Raw genomic sequence first — 22,291 nt, forward strand, 5'->3', positions numbered from 1 at the left:
GTCAGTGGCTGGCAAACTCATCAGTCAACAGAGCCACAGTTTGCAACCACTGTACTAGGTAATTGGAAAGGGAAAAAAAGATACACCTGAAACTAATACAAGAGAATATTTAATGTAAACTGTAATTGGGGAAAAAATATTTAAGTAGGGGAAACTGAGTTGGAAGGAAAGGAATTGAAATAGCCTAGCCTTGAAATAGCCTAACTATATCCCCAAAGTATAAAAACCACTCTTTTATTTTTGTTATGTGAAAATATTCCATAATAACAAATTATATAGAGAATAATATGATAAACTTTCTATATCCCCATAACCAACATAAGAAATAAAGTAGGTTTAATACTAAAAACAATGGGGGGAAAAACATAATATATCAACTACTGGAAGCAGGTTCTAACTTTAGAACATAATTCATAGGGCTGAACCAAGCAATGAAAGAGGTTGGAATTATTCAAAAGAAGAAGCTCAGAATAGAGACCTGGCAGAGCTGAAAGTAAGGTCTCCGAGGAGGCAGCTGAGATTCACCTGCTGCTACCAGGAGGCACTGTGGCTGCGACAAGAAGCCTGCTTGGGGGACTAATGTTCACAGTAGACCGGAAGGTGAGGAAGCAGTCAGGAAAGATGAAACCCTTCTCCAAAATCGAAGTCTTTCCCCCCACCCCCCCCTCTCTCCTGCTTCCATTGGCAGATCTAAGTAGGGATCCAGCTGGCCAAGCAGAAGTGTGGTTTGCACAGACCCATCCTCCACAACACAAAGATGAGTGGAGAAAGTTAGAGGAGAGTTCAGACAGCAAAGCAAATAGCTTGATAACTGGCACAAGCATGTCTCACTTTTGTTTTCCTTATTTATTCATTTATACATTTGTTTGTTGTCAGTTCTCCCCCTGCTAGGAAGTTGAGCCATATGAAAATGCCCCTTCTGACATCCAAAAAACCTTTACATATTAGCAATTTCATATGGTTCAATCTAATAGGTAGATTTTAAGTACCTGTGGGTAGGAACTTCACCTGTCGTACTCAATAGTTTGTGTCAGCCTTAGAGTTGAACTACTTTGCAAGCAAATAATCTCAACCTAATTTTTGAAAAAGCAATAAATACCCTCATGAAAGCTCCTCCCTCTTTCAATTGCAGGTGCTACTTATTAAAATTAAAGCTCTCTCAAACTTTTGCTGTCAAAACAAATGACAGATCCAGGTTTTTCCATTCAAAGCTGGTTTCGCCACATGCTTGCACACATTTCACAGGCATACAGGGCCTTGAATCACTCATTTACCTCTGTCTAAAAACAAAAGGCAAAGATAAATTTACCTTTGATGAAGGGGAAGCCAAACCATCTCCCCTGCTGTTCCACCCCATAAGGCCAACAGGATTTCAGAGTTAACTATCCTCAAGGGGACTGCCTGGTGTGGTGTTAAGAGCATGGAATGAGGAGTCAGACTATCAGGTGAGGGCAATCCTGACTCTGACCATTATTACTTGTGTCAACTGGGCAAGTCATTCAAATTCTCTGTGCCTCAGTTTCCACGTGTGCTTATTTTAAACAATAATAGAACATAACCCATAGGGTAGCTGTGAGCATTCAATCGAACTAATACAAGTGAAAAACGTTAAACTCTAAGTGCTACATATACCCCACGGTTCTTAAGTTTCTAGTAAGTATCTGAGATTCCCCAGGACCGTGGTTGGCAAACTGCGGCTTTCGAGCCACATGCGGCTCTTTGGCCCCTTGAGTGTGGCTCTTCCGCAAAATACCACGGCCTAAGCGAGTCTATTTTGAAGAAGTGGCATTAGAAGTTTAAGTTTAAAAAATATGGCTCTCGAAAGAAATTTCAATCATTGTGCTGTTGATATTTGGCTTTGCTGACTAATGAGTTTGCCGACCACTGCCCCAAGAGTTGATACTGTGACTGCAGATCTTCTAAAACTCACTCCACAAATTCTAAGTTACTGCACCTGGAGGGGAGCCCGGAGATCTGCCTGTTCACTACACATCTCAGTTAAATGAAGGCAGGCAGTCCTGAGACAGTAAGCACAGGTCTACCAACTTAAGCGCAAGATACAGAGGGTCAGCCAAACCCAACACACATTCACTGCCACCTAAGCTAAAATTCCAGCAAGAAAAAGAAATATACTCTTTCATCATCTGTTTTCAGTGCCTGAAATGATGGATTCTACAACACTTCCTGAGCGAGCTTCCGCAGCCCGATACGAGACACATAGCACATCCCCCTGTCTTTCCCTAAAGCCGCTGGTCTTTCTTCTTCCCCTTTTCTTGCCATCATCACAGCTTTCAGATGCTTATAAGTGGTTTCCATGGTCTCCTTAGAGCATTCAACCAATACATAACATCTGGTGCTTCTTGTTTTTCCTCTGAGGAGAGTCCCTCTGGCCCTCAATCATTTTGATTGCTCTTCTTCTGCATGCCTCCCAGGGATCTGTACCAGGAAAAATCAGCAACTCCTCTTCACTTCATGTATCTGAAGTACAAAAAGGATATGACTCCCAGGCACCAGTACAAACATACAGAGCACTTGGAGGTGAAAGCAAAGTTCATGGTTGTGATCCAAGTTTAATGCATGACACCTCATATGCCTTTAAAGAAAAGGGATGAGGGAGCATCAGGAACGAGGAAGGGGAGCTGATGGAGAGGTGCCTATACTCATGGCCAAATTCAGGGGCAGTTACTGTCACAATTGTCACCTTAGTATTTACAGCAACAACTACATCAAAGAAGAGGTGTGGAAAACAAGGACAAGAAAGATCACTAACTCCATGTAGAAGGTGGCACGTTTCGGGTGGGGGGGGAACAACTCAAAAAGGAAGTCAGGCCCTGGTCAGTTTGGCTCAGTGGACAGAGCGTTGGCCTGCAGACTGGAGGGTCCTGGGTTCAGTTCCAGTTGGGGTACATGCCCAGGGTTGCAGGCTTGGTCCCCAGTAAGGGGTGTGCAGGGACAGCTGATTGATGATTCTCTATCTTCACTGATGTTTCTCTCTTCTTTTCCCTCTCTGAAATCAATTAAAAAATACCTTTAAAAGAAGAAAAAAAAAGGAAGTCATAAAATAATACAAGTTACATCAGAAAAACATTAAGAAACCTCTTTAAAAGTGATTGCAGGGCTGATGGGGTTTTGCAAAGGTTTATTTGTTTATTTTTCTCTTAAAGGTTGGTGATGGATAAAGTGCTACCGGGAGCAGGGATTCATGTCCATTGCTTTGAGGAGAAGCTATTTTCAGTCCCTGTATTCTATTTAATCCAAGAGGGGACATTCCCTGGCTTCCTGCTTGTTGACTGAGAGAATGAAAGAAATGACCCTCCTCCAGAAAGCAGGTTACCAGCCTGGCAGGAGTTTAGTTCAGCCTGAGTGGGGTATGATGAGAACTCCCTGTAGTTCTGGGTTTGTCCTTAGGTTATTTATAGACTTAAACTTCAAGGCAGGATCCACCAACAGTCATGCTTCAATATGCTGTCCAGGAGGAAGTGCTGAAAATCCTCACCCTCCACGGAGAGTCACAGCCAGAACAGGTTCCAGCTGAAAGCCACAAGTGCTCTCCTGAGAATCAGAGCTTGCTCCTTCACTGCACAGCAACCAGGTCTCTGGGATGTCCAGAGACATCCTAGTTTGGAAATAGGACCAAGGTAACTTTATACCAACAATTAAAAAAAAAAAAGAGAGAGAGAGAGAGTCAAAACTGATTTGGCTCCATGGATAGAGCATCGGCCTGCAGACTGAAGTGTCTCAGGTTTGATTCCCATCAGGGGAATGTACCTTGGTTGTGGCACATCTCCAGTAGGAGGTGTGCAGGAGGCAGCTGATTGATGTTTCTCTCTCATCGATGTTTCTAACTGTCTATCCCTCTCCCCTCCTCTCTGTAAAGAATCAATAAAATATATTTAAAATAATAATAATAAAAATAAATTTAAAAATTAAAGATATCAGCAACCTTATTTAATTAGTAACCTTAAAAAGTTCCTATATTCACAAAAGTAATCATTCATTCACTAACATTTAGTGAGCATTGATTCTATGTGCAAGGACCTGTTCTAGGGCCTAAAGACACACCTCATAAAGCTTACTTATTCTGGGGACAAACCCAGAGAGTATCTAAGGAAGAGAAAGCAGAATGTGCAGGCTCCTGAAAGGGCAGTGTGCTTGAATGCACTTGGAATATACACAGAACAAGGGATCTAGAATGCAACAAGAGTGTGGAGTGAGCAAGTTGAAGGTGCATAGAAAATTACATCTCAGAGGTCACCAAGGGTCAGATCAAACAGAGCCTGTTAAACAGCCTATTAAACAGAAAGCATGGATTATCATGTGTGTGTGTTTTGGAGGTGGGGGTGGAAGGAGATGCCATTGGCACAACCAACCAAATATTCCTTTTTAATTTTTTAAGTGGGAAAATTGAGTGCTCAGAGCTAGGAGAAGTATAAATACTGTTCCCAAGGAAGTGAGAAAATTACTTACTTGATAAAAAAAAATAGATGGCTCCGGAGGATGCCTTCATCCAGAGCCCCACCAGATGATACACAGGAGCATCACCTTATCCAGGAGTATCACACTCCCATTTTCCTCCTGCATATGAAAGCTGAAATCTAAGGCATACACATTCAGTCTCCCATCATTAACTCATCATCTCTGGATACCTCAGGTAATAATTAATTTTTCTCTGTAAAACTACCATTGCCTTCAATATTGCTTTACTTGAGCTATATTACTGCAGACTCTTATCCCAAGAGCTGGAAGAATAACTACACATAAAGTTATAAGTAACATAAGCACATAAATGTTATAAATATTTCTTGAATGAATGAATGAACAGCGTATTTGTCCATCTGTAACAGGGAAATATGGTTCCCTGGGCCTGGTAAGACTTTTCTGATAACTGAGGATGGTCTATATGCATTTAAAGCAAACAATCTAAAGGTCACCTACACCTTCCATAATTCTTTCTGAGGAAGACTTCCCTTTAATGAATGGGGTGTTTTCTTCCTGTTCCTGCTATACCGAGCATGCAAATGCCAGAACCAAGACTGAATAACACAGACAAAACAGATGGGCCTCTGGCCACGGAGAGCCTCTCGGCAGTGGGTGCTGAGCGGCCAGGCCCCACAGAGAGCTACTGGCGCATGGATTCATGCACAGCGCTACTGGTTGGTATAAAATGGCACTGCTAACAGTTCAACCAGGACTTGTCATCAAGACCATGGGGGGAGCCCTAGTCAGTTTGGCTCAGTGGATAGAGCATCTGCCTATGGACTGACAGGTCCTTGTTAGATTCTAACCAAGGGCACATGCCTGGGTTGTGGGCTCAGTCCCCAGTAGGGGCCGTGCAAGAGGCAGCTGATCAATGATTCTCTCTCTTTCCCTCTCCTTTCCTCTCTGAAATCAATTTAAAAATATATATTTTTAAAACGACCATGCGAAAGAGGGCATCATGGTTGCTTTATGCACTTATAAATTATTCACACTAAAAATGCTGGACCATGACAACAGAAATGCTGAAACAAAATAAACAAAAATTATTTCTATTGAGAGGCCAGCACTGGGAAGCCTGCAGCCTCTGTGTTCCTTTACTCCTTTGCATCTGTTCCAGTCTTGATGGAGAACTTTTTTGATGGATTGGTGAGCCCCAGAGAGCACAAAAGGATCAGGATCCTCTTTTCTCCAAAGTGCTTCCTTCTCAGCATCTGCAATGCTGCCCACGAGCCTACAAAAAGTTCCCAACTTGGAAGCAGCGCCCCCACCCACCCAAGGAAGGCCCGAAGGGCCACGCAGGTCCTCTGCCGCGGTAGGTGGGGTCTGGTGGGTGGGGTGGGGATGTGTTCCAGCACCACACCTAAGGAAGAGCTGAGGGGATGCAAATTCCAGGGAAAGCTCATTCCAGCTGCCCCAGGGGCCCTCTGGAACCGCTGCAGGCGGCGGCGGCGCTAGAATCAGCCTGTGAAAATACAGGGCAGCTGTGTTTTGCCTGGCAAACCTAGGCCCAGACGCCCAGAGAAGAAGGCGCGAGGAACTTACAGGACAGTGGCTGGCAGCGGGCAGGGAGGGAAGGAAGGCAATAAAGGGAAAAGAGAAGGGGGGGGGGGGAATCCAGTACAACAACTTGCTGAAGAGAGAGAGAGAGAGAGAGAGAGAGAGAGAGAGAGAGAGAGAGAGAGAGAGAGAGAAGAGAAGAGAAAGAGAGAGGAGAGAGAGAGAGAGAGAGAGAGAGAAGAGAAGAAGAAGAAGAAGAAGAAGAAGAAGAAGAAGAAGAAGAAGAAAGAAGAAGAAGAGAGAGAAAGGGAGGAGGAGGAGGGAGGAGGAGGAGAGGAGGAGGATGAGGAGAGAGAGAGAGAGAAAGAGAGAGAGAGAGTCCAAAGCAAGCAGTTCCGCCAATTCCAATTCGCATTGGTGCTTAGACCAAGGATGCTGTGCCCCAGCAGCCAGCAGCAAGATTTCCCAGGCATGTGGAGCGGGGTCCTGGCACAGGGCCACCCAGAGAAGCAAAGATCGGGCACCAGGGGACCCACCTGCCCTGCCCTGCCCGCTAATGCTCACCCCATCTCCTGCTCTCCTTCCCCTAAAAGGGCTGGAGAGGACCTCAGCTGCTGGCACCTGGGGTGAGCTTAGCTGGGTCCAGATTCCCCACGCCCCTCCCTCAGACAGAAAAATGGCCGATGCCTCCCGGGACACAGGAACAGGATGTCCAGCCTGCACCACTCGCATCCCATCGCCCTATCCACAGCCCCTCCTTGGACCCTTCTGTCCCTCACCCGGTCCTGCACCCGCGGGTGCAGCTGTGGGTGGAGGGGACCCTGGGGAAATGAGTGTCCCGAGCCCCTTTCCGGAAACCAGCCCTGCCCTGGTTGACCTAAGGCACTAGTGGCTGTTAAAAAAAAAAAAAAAAAAAAAAGGTTCGATTTTGGGTTTGGGTCTAAATGCTGAATTGGCTTCTGCAACATATCCCCATTTTATTTTTTATTTAAACTCTTGAGGCAACCTGAGAGATGCCAGACCAAATTCCTCTTCCTTCTCCAAACGATCACTTGGGACTGATTATTATTCCCTGGGCTTTGCAGGGGTTTGAACTGTTCCTGCTAACCATACCCAGAGAACTGTGCGAGTCACCTGGCTCTGGCTCCTAATCGTCCCTGTCTTCTTCAAAGGTCGTTTTTCTTTTTAAAATGTGAGTTATAAGCTGTCAATAATTTGATATCCCAGAGTGCAGTGCACTAGATAAGACTCTGTTGGAAAGTCTGTTAACTCTTTCAGGTCCATTGTAAAGGGCCTCAGCTGCAGGTGAATAGCAGTGGCCTCTGATCTTCCCTCAGAGATAGATGTAGGACCTGTTTCCCCAGTTCCTGAGAGCCCTGAAGGCAGGAACCCTCAGGTGCCAGTTCTCTTCAGATTCATCTCAACCAAGGTCATCTCATGAGCCAAGGTCATCTTCCCCTTCCAGGGGTAGCATGTATCAAATTAACCCCGGTCAGGAGTATGAGACAAGGCTGCTCTTCCATAACGAAGCAGAGGGGAACATGTGATAAAGTTGGGTGATGCACTGGGTGCCTCTTGGTATTTCCTTGCCCAAATGTAACTGTAAATGACATTCACAGCATGCTGGTCTAAGAAGGAGATGGTGATCTTTTTCCACACTATATTTTCCACTTTTGACCACCAAATGTGTGTGGGTTTTTCCCACACCAACCAATTCTTCAACACCAGCTGGGAATCTATAATAATAAAACCATAATATGCAAATCGACCGAATGGCCGAATAGCAGAACAACCATCCAGACGATCACACTATGACATGTACTGGTGCCAGGCCAGCCAAGGCGGGTGTGATGTGATTGGTTGGGGCCCCACCATCTCCCCACCATGGCCCCACAGAGGGAGGCCCAGGCTCCCTGGCAAGGTGCTGTGGTGGGTGGGTGGGTGGAGCCTCTCTCTACGGGGCATTCAATTGCAGGGCTCCCGGACTATGAGAGGGTATAGGCGGGGCTAAGGAACCCTCTCCCATGAATTTGTGCATGGGACCTCTAGTCCTATAATAGAACTCAATCCTGACACTATTACCTAGAGACAGCATCAAACCCCACAAGTTAAGGGCTCAGTCCCACAAGACTGCCTCCACCTCAGAAGCCAGTGCAAGTCCAGGTTGTCACCTGTGCTTCTGACTTACTGGCTGTGAATGGGAGGGTCCCACAATCCCCTCTTTGCGTTTAATAATTTGCTAGCATGGCCCATAGAACTCAGGAAAGCAGTTTACCTACTAGATTGCTCATTTAATGTAAAAGGACACAACTCAGAAGAGCAAGCTATGGTGGAAAGAGTGTGGAGTTTCTATGCCTTCTCCAGGCAGGCCAGGCTCCCAGCACCTCCATGTATTCACAATCGAAAGCTCTCTGAAGTTCAGTTAGGGCAGTAGTCAGCAAACTCTTTAGTCAACAGAGCCAAATATCAACAGTACAACAATTGAAATTTCTTTAGAGAGCCAAATTTTTAAACTTAAACTTCTTCTAATGCCACTCCTTTAAAATAGACTTGCCCAGGCCGTGGTATTTTGTGGAAGAGCCACACTCAAGGGGCCAATGAGCCACAGTTTGCAAACCACAGAGTTAGGGGTTTTTATAGAGGATTTTATTGCATAGAATTCACTGATAAAATTATTGGTCATTGGTGATGAATTCAACCTCCAACCTCTCTCCCCTCACTGCAGGTCAAGAGAGTGGAGCTGAAAATCCAGGCCATCTACTCACCTGGTTGGTTTCCCTGGCAACCGGTCCCCCATCCTTTGGGGCTTTCCAAAATTCATCAACATAAACTGAAGTGTGGTTGAAAGTCACTTATATATGGAATCTAAAGAAGAAAATAAAGGAACAAGCAAATTAGAAAAAGAATCATAGATATAGAGAACAGACTGATGGTTGCAAGAGGGGAGGGATGCTGGGGATCTGGGTGGAAAAGGTGAAGGGATTAAGAACTACAAATTGGCAGTTACAAGACAGTCACAGGGATGTAAACTACAGCATAGGGAATAAGTCAATAATATTGCAATAACTATGTGTAGGACCAGATGGGTACTTTAAATATCAGGGGGATCATTTTGTAAAGTATATGATTGTCTAACTACAGTGCTATAAACATGAAAATAATACAAAATAATATTGAATGTAACTTTAATTGAAAAAGAAATTAAAAAGGAGGGGGGGGCTTGTTTTGAATAAAAAAGGACACTTTTTTCATTTTATATCTATTACTAGAGGCCCAGTGCACTAGAGGCCCTCAGCCTAGCCAGTACCCTCTCCAATCTGGAACCCTTCAGGGGATGTCCGATTACCGGTTTAGGCCTTATACCATTAGACTGGCAATTTGACATCCCTCTCACAATCTGGGACTGCTACCTCTCAACTGCTTGCCTGCCTGCCATTTTGATCACCCCCTAACCACTCCTCTGCCAGCCCGATTGCCCACAACTGCCCTCCCCTGTTAGCCTGGTCCCCTCCAACTGCCCTCCCCTGCAGGCCCAGGTGCCCATAACTGTCCTCCCCTGCAGGCCTGGTAACCCCCAACTGCCCTCCCCTGCCAGCCCAGACACCCCTAACTGCCCTCCCCCGCCAGCCATCTTGTGACAGCCATTTTGTGCAGGAGTGTGATGGTCAAGTTGCATATTACCTCTTTATTATATAGGATCAATTAGGTATTTCTACAGGTTTTAGAAATTCTGTTCTGGAAAAAGACTATATGTATATATTCATGCACTGGAGAGTGGGTCCTTCAGCTTGGCTTGCCCCCTCTCACAGTCTGGGAGCCCTAAGGGACAGGAGGTGACCCAGTGATCAGGGGAAGGCAATGCCCCATCACACCTCTTCTGCTGCCCTGCCAGGAGTGCAAGCTTCAGCCAGCCCTGATTACCTGTGCCTCAGGCCAGCCCTGGGCAGCTGGGCAGCTGCCAGCCAAAGCTTGCCTGTGCCTCAGACCGGCTCTGGGCAGCTGGGGAGCTGAGAGGACTGGGTGCCACCATCTTGTGGCTGTGGGCACCACCATCTTTGAGGGCAGAGCAGTCAATTAGCATATTTTCTCCTTATTGGCTGTAGGTGCTGCAATCTTTGAGGATGGGGCAGTCAATTAGCATATTCTCTTCTTATTAGCTGTGGGTGCTGCCATCTTTGCAATGGTGTGAGGATCAATTAGGATATTTCCTCTTTACTAAATAGGATATTGTTATTATTACTAGTGGCCTGGTGCATGAAATCTGTGGGGGGCGGGGGGGATGTCCCACAGCCTGGCCTGTATCCTCTTCAATTTGGGACCCCTGTGGGTTCTGGCCTAAACTGGCAGTCAGACAACCCCCTTGCAATCTGAGACTGCTGGCTCCTAACTCCTCACCTGCCTGCCTACTTGATTGCCTCTAACCACTCTGCATGCTGGCCTGCTCACCCCCAACTGCCCTCCTCTCCTGGTCTGATCACTCCTAACCACCTCTGCCTCAGCCTCACCACAGTGGCTTTGTCCAGAAAGACGTATGGAAGTTCTCATGGTCTAATTAGCACATTACCCTTTTATTAATATAGATAGGATATGGCATACTGCCATAACTATAACATATCTACCAGTATTACTCTATGAGAATACCGTTATGTACTTCATGTGATAGGAAGGAATCTAATAAATTACCTTGTATGTTATAAATAGTAGGATATATTATATTCATAGCAATAATATACACCCTATGACTTCCCTTTCTGATTTGGGAATGGTTCCCCAGTTCTTTGAATGTTTCCTGGCCCCTAATGTGTGTGTGTGTGTGTGTGTGTGTGTGTGTGTGTGTGTGTATTGTCATTCAGTATAACTTTATTTACTGTTTATTGCACCTTATTTGAGGTCTTTAATTTCTAACCACCAAAGATTCAAAGGACTACTTTTTCCATGAAGTTTAACATTAACATTAGTGAATTTATGTATCCATCTGTTTTTATTGTAAAAATCTGAATTATTCACATTGTCACAGATCCTGAACTCATAAGGCTGGCAGCAAGCCAGGAAGCCACTCTGCAAGCAAACAGATACTTTGCATAAGGAGAAAAGCCATAGCACAACATTTAATGTCTAACCTGAGTCACCTCAGAATGTTATATATATTGACTTCTTAATTCATATAGTATCAGGAACTCAACTGCCTGGCTGGTGATGGGGTTGACCTGGTTTCAGGAGGATTATTCCTGAAATAATTAATCTTTCTTCTTGGTTGCTTGCTTCTCCCCAGCACCTTCATCTTTCTTCTTGTCCTCAGCTTCTTGGGCATCTTCTCCTTCACCTTCACCTCCTTCTTCCTCTTTTGCATCCTCAAATTCTTCCTTAGCATCTTCTTCCTCTTCCTCTCCTTTTTATTCCTCAGCCACTTCCTTCTTCTCCTCTTCAGTTTCTCCTTCAGATGAGGGTTCATCCTTAGCTTCCTCGGCTTTTGCAGCCTCAATGGTCTCCTCCACCTCGATCTGCTCCTCCTGGACATGCTGGTGTATTAAGATGGGAAGGAGTGAGTGGACATCAAGTAGGAGCTGGTCTGTAAATCACCATAGGCAGATCAACCTGGGAACTCTGGGAGTAACCGCTGGCTATGCTTCCCACACTGGTGAAACTGAGCCGGGCCTCCTCACCTTCCAAGAGTTTCCTGTAAGCTGCAATGTCAATGTCCCAATCCATCTTCACATTGAGGAGGTCCTAGTATTCTTTTAAATATCATGCCATTTCACTCTCTGTAGTTCTCAACTCATTTTCTAACTTGTTGATTGTGTCCTGCAGAGTACTGACACCAGAGTTCTGCTTTTCCTCCACCTCTTGCAGTTGCTTTCCTATGCTTCGTTCATGTCCTGACTTGCTTAGATCTCCAGGTTTTGGCCTTGAGCAGATGTAGGCTCTCAGACACCTCGTCCCTGGAGGCGCTTTTGGTCAGCAAGGTGAAGCAGCTCTTGTACCATTCTTCGGCATTCTGCATGTTCTTGGCAGCCAGCTTCTTGTACTGGGAGCAGACGCCCTTGAGCAGCAGAGGTCGGACTTAGAGAACATGTCCATCTCCACAGAGACCTGAGCATACTAGATTTGTGCCTGGAGCTTGGTAATCTCCTCTTCATGCACCTTCTTCAGAAAGGCGATTTTATCCATCAGGCTGTCCATGTGCTTTTCAAGCTCAGCGCCAGCAAGAGCTGCCTCCTCTGCACCTTTGCGTGCCTCCATCAGCCAGCCCTCGGTATCCTCATGGTTCAGCACCTCTTCCTGGTAGCGTGCCTGCAGGTTGCTCCCACTCCCTTCCGAGCTCTGGTGCCTCCTAACTGCCCACTGCCCTCTCCTCATCATGGACAGCGTGCAGTGAGGCAGGGCACAGTCATCCCATTTTCATTAAAATGTTCAATCCCTGCCTGCTTCACCTGTGTCCATAGACAGCCCGGGACAGACAGTGATCCCAGAGACCCTGTTCACCCCTGCCTGCCCGGGTCCCTGATCTAGGCCTAGACCCCCCCCCAGGCAGTGTCAGGCACTGCCTGCCCCGCCTGCATATGCAAATTTACCTGCCATCTTTGTTGGGTTAATTTGCATATCACTCTTGATTGGCTGGTGGGGCGTAGCGGAGGTATGGTCAATTAGTATCTTTCTCTTTTATTAGTGTAGATTATTATAACTCACAATACTCCACAAGTTAAACCACCAAGACCTGTAGAATGAAAGGTGAGGGTGAGGATTTAGAATGGATAATGGGGGAGTTAAGACAATGAGTACCAATTGTAGCATTAAGAATAACCACACAAATGAAAGCTGTTGTTTATCCTACATATATTCCACTGCCTCTCTCTTATGAGAACCCCTGTAATTGCAGTTAGTGCTCACCCAGAAAATCTAGAATTATTTATCCATCCTAGATCTTTAACTTAATTACACCTGCAAAACCTCTTTTTCAAGATAGGTAGCATTAACAGTTTCCAGGGATATCTTTGGGGTCATAATTCAACCTACTTCAAGGGGCAAACCAGCTGAGTAGGCTCTTGACAATAAGAATATCCAGATATCTGTCAGACTCTCTTACATTACTTTCAAGTCTAGAATTCTATAAAAATTGGTATTCTTTGAGTTAGATATTATAAGGACAATATAACTGTTTTTGTTATCATAGTTATTGTTGTTTGGGGGATAATTTGTAAACTTTAACAACAAAATTTATTGTTAAAATCTGAAGTGAGGAAAATAAATAAGAGAAGATGGAAATAAAAATGTAGACACCGAGAATAAGAAAGATAATACAGAATCAGGGGAGTAAGAAAAAGAAGACACAGGTAATATGAAAAAATATTTATACAATAAACTGAGGACTAAAGTTTCTTAAGATGGTACCTGTGAATACTTTTATCTCCCTGTGGAAAGTCTTAAAATCATCACCTCAGTGAATACTAAGTAGCTGGGCAAATTGAATCTCCATGTTATGCCGGGGGACCATAAACAGTCTACAGATCACAATTAGGCGACTTAAAAGGAAGGCTCAGTTTTCTATGATCACACAGAGCAAATAACAAATTATGTAAAAGGTTTTCTTAATACAGGAATCCAAAGGAATAAATCTCTATCTGCCTGTCTATCTCTATCTCTTTGTGTGTCTCTCTATCTCTAGCTTTTGTTATACCATTGACTATATGAAGGAACATTTGCAAGAGATCACATGGCCCCATTGCTGGCCCAGATCCTCTCTCAGGGTCCAGTAAACTGGAAGAGCAAATTTTGCAAGTGCTCATCTGAGTAGACTCCTACCCCTTATTGTCACGGCTCCAGAAGTTCCTCGCTTCCTCGCAGAGCGCAGTTCTGACATTAGATCGTTAGGGGAATATTAGAGCTAACAATTCAGAAAATACGCCTGGTGAGATGGTTATTAAATAAAATATTACTCATTAGGTTGCTTTAATCACTCCCATTATGTGGCAAGTAGGAACTGAAAATGGTTTAACCCATAAATTTGTTTAATATAATTTATAACATAAAAGCATCAAATTTCATTCCTCATTACAGTAAGCATTTTGGTGCAAAGCTTTGGGGTGAGTACTAGGCCAATCAACAAAGGAGAGGCCACACCCTGGTGTTGCTTAAATTTTACCTGAAATTAAAAAACACACAGGGCAAAAAATTCCATTGGCCTTGGAGATGGAAGACTCTGTTTCCAGAACTACCACTCCAGAACTCTCACCTCCCCCACCCCTGTGCCTACACTTCTAAATGTGCAAATGAGGGAAATAATAGGACAGTTTCTAATATCTCTTTCACCTCAAAGATAAAATGATTTTGTTCTATACATAAACCAAATGCTCTAAATTAATCAGGAAAGAAGTGGTAGAAATAACGGTAGCTAACTTTTATTGGGTTTTTATTTTATGCCAAGCATGGAGCTAAAAATCTTCACAGCTTTGAACAATTTAAGCCTCACAACAACTATTTAGAACAGGTATTATTATTATATTCTGTTGTCAATGAAAGAATGTCCAGCCTAAGAAAAAGTCTTAAAATAGTTTATTTGAGCCAAACTGATGACAGTTGCCCAGAAGCAAAATCTCAACAGATTGAGAAAATGTTATGCAGAGTGGAGGTTTTGCTGCTTACTTTATGCATTAGAATCAAAGGAGAGATGTAAGTGTTGTATCGCAAATCAGCGAGCTGGACAAGATGACTTAATGAGCCAATTAGTTAGAAGTCATCTTTATTGTGCTCAGGTTCAGAGCAGTTTACCTCTGTCAAATTCTGAACAAACACAGGAGGAAATATTTCCTTTTTATATTCTTCTAATTTTTTGTGTAAGTTATTTGTGTAGACAGCTTATAACCTTGAGTATATATCATATCTATAAAGATACCTGTAACCTTAAGTATAATATCTATACAGGCACCTGGCATCAATGTCAGTGTATCAGATGGCTAGCTTACAAGGATAGACAATTAAATTTATCTTTTCTATTCAAGAAAAAAAAAAAAGAGCCAAAACCGGTTTGGCTCAGTGGTGAAGCATCAGTCTGGTTTGATTCCGGTCAAGGGCATGTGCCTTGGTTGCGGGCACACTCCAGTGGGGGGTGTGCAAGAGGCAGCTGGTCGATGTTTCTCTCTGATCAATGTTTCTAGCTCTCTATCTCTCTCCCTTCCTCTCTGTAAAAATTCAATAAAATATATATTTTTTTAAATTTATTTGTAAAAAAACTGTAAGTCTAAAAATAACAGAGTTGACCTACAGAATAAGAGGCTGTCTAAGAATAACAGAGTAGTTCAAACAGCAGTTTCAAACAGCAGTTTTCCAAAGGAGGGATTACTATGCTTCATAAGGAGGGTTGCATGAAATTCATTGTTGGTAGATTAGAGAATCGAGAGAAAACAAATCAGGAATATCTCTAGAATTGGATAAATAGCAAAACAAAGATACTTGCACTTTTCTTATGTTGGTGGGTGCAAGATAATTAACACTCCCAACACATAGAGATGGTATGTGAGCAACAAGAACATGAAGGGTTCTGTGGTCTCCTGCTCTGGCCACATGCAGTTGTGCCTTCGAGGAGTCTGGGGAAAACACTACTCTGACACTTCAAAGATATGTTATTTTAGAAGCACAAAGACAATAGACAATTTCAAAGGCCTTTGTCAAGGAAGCTCCAGGCCTAGACTGTAGCTACCCACCATGAGCCACTTTTAGTTAGAGATGTTTTTGTTCATAGCACTCCGTGTGGTTACTTTTGGTCTCTAGGTATGTCAGGCATCTCCTGAGCATGTCAGGTGTAGTGTGTGGCCCCTTTTGCATCCACATTTTTTAGAAATGGGGGGGGGGAAAACAAATTAGTAATAGGTTTTGGACATTCACAGCTAGAGTGGTGGGGTCACATATGTGGTTATTCAAGTGGGAATTAAAGGTAAACAAACTGGTAGAAAACTTAGGAACAATGTATTTCTTATAAGTGTGGGAGATATCCACCTCCTAAATTGATTGCAGAATTATTTATTTTGACTCCTTCTCCATGGGCAAGACCCTAATTTAAGCCCTCATCATCTCCCACCAGAATGCTTGCACAGGCTCCGACAGACCATACCACAGCTTCACTTGGCACACCCAGCCCCAATCCAGCATGATCTTTCCAAAACTCTCATCTGATGTTGCCTTTCCTCAATAAATATTTGCTGACTTAATCTATGAAACTTACAGATCATTGATGTTAAAAATTAGGAACTGATTATTGGTGAAAAGAAAGTAGTGATGGTCCCCAAGGCAGGTAGAAGAATTGGGACTGAAATAATAAAACAAAGGGAACCTCTGCAGATCCCAAGCCCAGGAAAAGGTGTGAGAAAATCCATTTGAGGAACTCCGTTCCCCCAGTGGGTAAGGAACACACTGAAGGAAAGAAAGAAAGACCAGTCGGGGAGCTGTGGAACAGCAGCCATGACACCATAATACCGCAACCTTTTGCAGCAAGGATTCAGAATCTGGAAAAGGGGCCACATGCAAACAGATATACTAGATAAAAAATATAAATTTGGAAGGTGGAGGCCCTTCTCCAGTGGAATGGTTCCCTGGATGTCTGGACCCATAGCTTTTTATTTAGTACAATATATCTTTACCCTTTAGCAAAGCAAACTGTAATTTCAATGGTAACATTTGGTAAACAGTAAAGGATTATCAGATTAGGGTATTGCCTTAAGCCAGCAGTGAAGTAATACAATGCTGATTCTCAGCCTTTGCTGATTTATATGTTAACTACTTGTTGGTCTTAGCCTCCAGCACCATAACACCAATTTTTTCAATATCTTCACATTTATAAGGTTTCTAAAACCCCAATTTGTAACTAGAAGTGCTTTCTAGGAACAAAAAGAAACCATAAAGAATTTTTTTTATCTAACGGATAGCTCATTGATATGAACATCTTTGTCTATTTCTAATGTTTTCTTATGTCAACATAGTAAACACATATTCTTGGAGTAAACATTTGCTGGAATTCTCAGTCTCCACCTATATTTTAATCTCCATAATATTATATTGATACCAATGTGAATGATCAATTTATCTTATTTTTTAAAATAAAAGCAACATATTAAACATATTCCCTTAATTCCTAACCTATTCATTCCAAAAAGAAAGCTATAATCTTTTCTTCATCACTGACCTCTATTCTTGGTCAGAACAGATACACAAACATTACTTGAATCTCATACTGAACCAGGCAATCTGTACACTTTTCAGTCTGTGCTATTTTGGTTCAGTGAATTTCATTTCAATTCTTTTTCTGCTATGTCTGGTTTCACAATATGATTAATGACAACACTTGTCTTAGGCTCCCAACAATTGCCTTAAGAATATGCAATACTGGATTTATTCACTTACTATAAATGCAAAAACAAGGTGCAATTTTCAATGTAAATATTGCCCTTATAATACACAGATATTTATCATAGACTTTTTTTAAGACTAGTTTCTTACCTTTTTGCACACTGAAGTGTTCTATGTGGTAACCATTAACTTTTTAAAATAAATATCATCTGTGAAAAGTATCAGATTAACATTTGCAAATTAAACTCTATTTAGCTAAGACAGCATCATGGTAGAAACCTGTCCACCCACTTAATATGTTCTCAGAATTCTACCTCAGAAAGACTAAGAATCATTTTCCCAGGAGTGGGGAATATTAATTAGAATTTTAGTAATAAAGTAATTTATAAAGTGAATGTCATAAGTAAATTGACATCATAGTATTCCAATGATCAATGTGAGAAACCACTGGACTTTTTTCTTCTTTGAATTCTCTTACCAGAACCCACTGGCATTCATTTCTCTGAATCCTCATACTTAGGTACCTGTGCAGCATCACTGCCATGCCAGAATGAGCAATATTCAAAACCCGTTTCTAGCTGCAGGCTTCCGCAGTGGCTCTGGTCCCAGTGCAGGCACAGCTGGGCTCAGTGGGCCCCCCTCCGCCTCCAAGTCTGGATTTCAACTTCACAAAAATGTTACCAGTTCCTCCTACTTGCCAGGCCTTTCACTTCCAGGCTGGCATACATGTTGTTCACATGGGAGCACTTCTAGACCCTTTTTTGGGGTGGCTAGCTCCCCGGGCCTTCAGATCCCTGCTAAAAGGTCACTTCTTCAGCGAGGTCTTAGTTGCCCCTGAGACTAGATTTGATCCTCCTGATATGTGTTCTCATAGCTCCCTGTCTTAGCATCACAGGGATCATACTTTCATTAATGTCTGCCTTCTTCCTAGACTATAAGCTCCTTAAGAGCTGATAGTCACCAAAACTGGTTTGGCTCAGTGGATAGACTGAAAGGTCTCTCTCAGGTTCGATTCTGGTCAAGGGCATGTACATTGGTTGCGGGCACATCCCTAGTAAGGGGTATGCAGGAAGCAGCTGGTCAATGTTTCTCTCTCATCGATGTTTTTAACTCTCTATCTCTCTCCCTTCCTCTCTGTAAAAAAAAAAAATCAATAAAATATATATATATTTTAAAAGAGCTGATTGTCATTAGGTGCTCAATAAGAGGTGGTTTGCATAACTATTTTAAAAATAAAATAGGATATGTTATAACATGCACAAACACATAGAGTAAGGATTTATTGAATAAAACCTGTTTTATTTTTATTATAGCAGTTTTCATGTTCAGTGACATTTGTTAATATGATAGCAAATCTGTAAAGCCACTAGAACCAAACAAAGGTCACTTCAAAGTACCCAGCTTACGAAGAATGGGATGGCCACATCCCTAGAAAATTATCAAAGCCAAGCTCAGCTGCCATGGCATCCATTTGGCCCAATTTTTGCAGCCCCTGCTGCCCTTTAGAAACATGACTTACCGTACTATACATTTCCACCATTCAGTTAAAAAAATAGTAGGAAATATGATCAGAACAATGTTAATGAACTATAAGATAATTCTAAAATAATTTGTGTGTTTCACAGGATAAAACAAATACAGGATGAGGCAAAAATAGGTTTACAGTTGTATGCGAAACAGTTTATTCTTGTATTATTATTTATTAATTATTATATTATTTTTCATACAAACAACTGTAAACCTACATTTGCTGACCCTGTAAGTTAAACACATCAATGTAGTTGGGAAAGAGGACTTCCAGCACAGGAAGACAGAGATTATTAATTGCAATAATGTGGAACCAACCACTAACAAATAAAACAGTCTGGATGAAATTTTGAAAGCGTTATGCAAAGTGATAAAAGATACAGAGTACATGATACAGAATTCCGTTTGTATGAATTTCCAGATGAGACAAAACCAATCCATGGTGACAGAAAGCTGACTGGTGGTTCTATGAAACAAGGAGAGTTGGGAAAACTGTAGACAAGACATTTTGGAGGTTATGCAAATATTCTGTATCTTCATTGGAGTGGCGTTTACATGGAATTTGCATTTATCAAAACACTGAACTGTACCTTTAAAGAGGTACATTTTAGCATATGTAAAGTATACAACAAAAAGTTTAAAAATTATTTATAAAAGAGACTTCGTGGTGCTGAAAGATACTATCACTTTTTTTTAGAAACATAGAGGTAGTACTCACTTGTATCTTTAAAATGTTTAAAGTAGCCGAAGCCGGTTTGGCTCAGTGGTAGAGCGTCGGTTGGCAGACTGAATGGTCCCAGGTTTGATTCCGGTCAGGGGCATGTACATTGGTTGCGGGCACATCCCCGGTACAGGGTGTGCAAGAGGCAGCTGGCCGATGTTTCTCTCTCATCGATGTTTCTAGCTCTCTATCTCTCTCCCTTCCTCTCTGTTAAAAATCAATAAAAAATATATTTAAAATAATAATAATAATAATTAATTAATTAAAATGTTTAAAGTAGGTTTGGCTCAGTGGATAGAGCGTTGGCCTACGGACTGGAAGGTCCTGGGTTCTATTCCGGTCAAGGAAAATGTACGTTGGTTGTGGGCACATCCCCAGTGAGGGGTGTGGTGTGCAGGAAGCAACTGATCGATGTTTCTCTCTCATTAATGTTTCTAACCTTCTATTCCTCTCTGGAAAGTCAGTAAAATAAAATAAAATGTTTAAAGTAATCGATGTAGAAAGTTTCACGTGTATAGTGTGTGTATGCATAAGTATGTGACTGTGTGTGCACATATGTGTTTCAGTTTGCTCTTATTCCTGAACTGCAAAACACCCTGTACCTCATTAGTAATTTAAAATGTATTAAGTCAACTAGGGCAAGGTGACTCTGAGGCCACTCATGGCCCTGTTTGCACTACCTCAGCTTTTGTTATCTGAATGCCTAAAAACTCACATTCATAGCTCAGTAATAGGATGTGTTAGTGGAAGCTGCTCTCCTGAGTGAACCCAGGTCCTATCTTGTATGTAGATCAGAGAAACTTACTGTAGCTCAAATAGAACTAGGCACAGGCGACTTTCCACTGTCTTTCTCATACACCACATGAAAAATAGACCTGGCACATGTGGAAAGTACAGGAACACCTCTAATCCCTCCAAAACAGCTGGGAAAGGTTTCAAAGCTTGTCAAGCCCCAAACACTTCTTTGACGCCACACAACTACAGCTGTCCCAACATGTCTCTCAGCAGGAGCAATGTGGGTCGTGGCCTACCATATGCTGGATTCTAAGCGGCATTGGTCTCCCTCATCACTTCCCTTCAAGTGTAGATACAACAAAAGTTTCAAAGGTAGTAAGAGTCCTAGCTCTGTTGAGAGTATCATTATAAGACAGACATTCTCCTTAACTTCATATGATAAACATCAGATGTGATGTTTTCCTATTTATATAAATAATGTTTCCACTGACATCCATGACTGAGAGATTAAAGCAAATAACAGTTACACCGAAGTTTGGCTTTGCTGGAACTGAGGTAAGTCAAGAGGAGGTTACCCAGCCAGTGCCTCATTCTAAGCTTGCTCCAGAGGCTCCTGGTGCATACCAGAGGACCGAACAATAGTAGTAATAATATCCTCAGTGGAAAGCAGATGGCTTAGTTCCAGTCACTGGGAGAGGCACAAACCTTCAGGGTTCTCTCAGATATATCTGGTTTGCTTAGGAAATCTATTAATAAAGCTCTCTGAATCTCACTACTCCCCCCACTTTTAACACAGAAAACGTGCTCTGAAAGAGAAAGAAGGGTGCATTTGAAGCTTAGTTGAAATGTAGCTGCAGGAAAATCATTCAACTTAAGAGAAGAAAGTCTCTAAGACACTGTCAGCTTTCTCATTGTTTCTTAGTGTTAAATTGTAAGATGTATTGCATTGTTTTCCGAAGCTATTAGTAGAGTCATAGTTTAAGTCTTTCAAGGTCCTGAATTCTTAAATATTTCAAATGCAGTTTGTTAAATAACCTGACCAATAGAATTTTAGCAGGAATTCTGTATCTGCTGCTCTATGGCTCAATGAACCTGAGCCTGCCCCTTGGTCTCTCCAAATGTCAATGCTTTTATGATTAAGAAATAGGCCTGGCACATTCAGGGGCATGGGACCTGGCTTAAAAACAGCAAACAAAAGTATCTAGGCATTAACCTGCATTATCCCTCTTAATTCCTCAAACAACTATGAGGTAGTGCTTAACAACTCCATTTTTACAGATGAGGAAACCGAGGCCATGAAAAGTTAAGTGACTTCCTTGTGGCCACAAAGCTACTAGGAAGAGGGGCAAGGTTGCTAGGAAACACAAGCCTGCCTGTTTCCAAAGCCCTTACCCTGCTCACTGTCTCCTCCTGCCTCTCTCCTCCTCGTTTAATAAGGACAATGAGGCCAACATGCAGTCTTTTTCACTTTTCACAGTGGCCTCATATACATCGTCTCATTTGATAATTACAACTCCCTATATAGATGATAGGGAAGGGCAGTGATTTTTGTTCAGTAATACAGGTGTGGGAGCAGGGGCTTAGAAACTTTCCAAGGTCACAACATTAAGAAATGTCAAATTGGGCACTGGATTCAGTCTCCTAATCTCATGTCAATATGCTTTTCTGTTGTTGCTCTTGTGGTTTTTATTAATCCTCACCCAAGTATAGTTTTTCCATTGATTTTTTTACAGAGTGCGGGAGGGGAGAGGAGGGAGAGAAAAAGAGAAATATCCATGTGAAAGAGACACATCAATTGGTTGCCTTATTGCACAGACCCTGACGGGGCCAGGGATTGAACCTGCAACTTGGTACATGCTCTTGACCGGGAATCAAAGCTGAGACTCTCAGGTGTGCAATCTGATGCTCTAACCATTAGTAATACTGGCCAGGGCATTTTGATGTGCTTTTCATTACATCTTATTTTTTAAAATAAAATTGACCCTAAATATACAC

General features: G+C 42.5%; 1 pseudogene; it reads right to left on the bottom strand.

Annotated features, from left to right (window-relative positions):
- Positions 1-10,988: 10,988 nt before the first annotated feature.
- LOC118728731 lies at positions 10,989-12,333 on the bottom strand (annotated as a pseudogene).
- Positions 12,334-22,291: the final 9,958 nt, after the last annotated feature.

Source organism: Pipistrellus kuhlii, unplaced genomic scaffold, assembly GCF_014108245.1.
Source record: "Pipistrellus kuhlii isolate mPipKuh1 unplaced genomic scaffold, mPipKuh1.p scaffold_m20_p_3, whole genome shotgun sequence".
NCBI lineage: Eukaryota > Metazoa > Chordata > Mammalia > Chiroptera > Vespertilionidae > Pipistrellus > Pipistrellus kuhlii.